Genomic DNA, 2154 nt, shown 5'->3' on the forward strand with positions numbered 1-2154 from the left:
GAGAATAGAAGGGCTGTGTATGCACCAGGAGACAGTTTGGGGGCAGAAGTGCATGGGTAGGAAGGACACAAGAAAGACGTAACTAAGGGGAAGAAGTGGAAAGAGAGCTATTGCTTTGTGGGAATTGTACTCAATGTCATGAGACAAAGTGTATGTGAAATGCTGTATGGAAAATGAATTTGCTTTATAAACTTTCACCCAAACCACGATAAAAATTAAAAGAAAATAAATCATTAGACACACAAAGAAGTGGCCTATTCAAGGGTAATAAAAGAGTCAAACAAAATTGAAATGATGTGTAAGTTTGAACTATCACACTGGACTTTAAAACAATTATTACACATGTAATTTTTAAATAATTAATCACAATTAATGTACTGATATGAAAATGTAGACATGGAAACTAAAAAACTGAGCTAAATAGAAATTGTGGAACTCAAAACAATAATATCTATAATAAAAATTATATTGGATTGGCTGTATGAAAATGGAAAAAGAAACTCTCATGAACTTGAATACATAATGTGAAAAATTATCCAATTTTTAAAATAAAAAACTTTATAAAATATAATGTGTACTTAAGTAATATGTGTGACAATTTAAGGTAATTTGACATATGTATATTTTAGTACCTGAGAGAAAGAAGTGCTAAAATAGGTCAGAAGGAATACTTGATGAGATAATTGGCAGAAGTTTCCAAAGTTAATGAAACACATGAAATTACAAATCCATGAAGCTCAGCAAAATCCAAGTAGAATTAAGAAAATGAATAAGTAAGCATATCATTTTCAATCTGATGAAAATTAAATGTAAAGAGGAAATTTTAAAAGTGACCAGAGTAAATAAAAGCTTTTCATAGAGGAGAACAATGATCTGAATGGTGTCTGATTTTCATCAACAACAATGGAAGCCACAAAATAAATATTTGACATATTTAAATTGCTGAAAGAAAAAAAAAAGTCACACCAAAAATCCATAGTCAGTGAAAACATCCTTACAAAATAAAGGCAGATTTCCACTTCTGGAACGATTTGAGAATCTCCATGGACCCGCTTCCAAACAACCAAACCAAACTCACTGCTGTCAAATCAGATCTGACTCACAGCGACCCCTCCTTGGGTTTCTGAGGCAGTATCACTGGAAGTAGATGCCCCAATCTTCCTTCCGAGGAGTGGCTGGTGGGTTTGAACCTCCAGCCTTCTGGTTAGCAGCCAAATGCCTTAGGCACTACGCCACCAGAGTTCCTATGGACCTACTTAGCAGTGAACAAAAAAAAAATGATTAAAATTATAAAAAGAACATACACACATCTAAAATCTTTAGAAATTGCCCAAGGGATATACATCAAATGAAGAAATGTTTATTCAAGAAAATCTACTAAATTTTGTTAAGAACTTTATGAGTCAGTGGCACTTGAATCAAAATCTGCTTCTAGCACTCCTCCAACTTCATCATAACAGAAGTTCCACTCCAAGTGGGTATGTTTTAAAAGTCAATGTTCCCTGTTCCCCAGCTATCAATCAAGTGTTACAAAACCTTTGGGAGAGATTAGGCCACCAGCATTTCTCATCCTCTCAAACTCAGGTTAAAGTCAAAGCTAATGTGGCCTAGAGGTTGGGATCCCCTTCCTCTACCCAACCACAAATTGTAGTGAAGAAGCTGTATCTTAGGTGAATAAGCCAAGAATACTTAAGCCATGATTTTCCTTGTTCTAACTTATTTGTGGAACAGAAGCTCTACACTAGGAAACACAAGCTGAGAAAACTAATGTCTACTGTTTCATCCAGCAACCTGTTCATAAAGCAAGGGTGGCACTTCAAGGGAAATGATACACTGTCCCTGCACCAGCTGCAGAGTCAAGGCTCAGAAATTTTGCTTAAGGAGAGAGACATGCCATAAGACATGCCATCTCTTCCCGCCAAAGAAACTGATTTATTTAAAACAGAGTTGGGGAAGTTCAAGCCTAGAGGTTCTTTCAAAATCAATGGAGATTTTCATAGTAAGCAATTCAGAGAATGCTGATAGCTCCATAAGAAGAACAAGCTTAACTATGTTGTTGTTATGTGCTGTTGAGTTGGACCTGACTCATGGTGACCCCTCCTTGGGCTGCCGAGGCAGTATCACTATGGAAGTAGATTGCCCAACCTTCCTTCC

This window comes from Orycteropus afer, unplaced genomic scaffold (genome assembly GCF_000298275.1).
Source record: "Orycteropus afer afer isolate SDZICR_OR568_19922 unplaced genomic scaffold, OryAfe1.0 scaffold00280, whole genome shotgun sequence".
NCBI lineage: Eukaryota > Metazoa > Chordata > Mammalia > Tubulidentata > Orycteropodidae > Orycteropus > Orycteropus afer.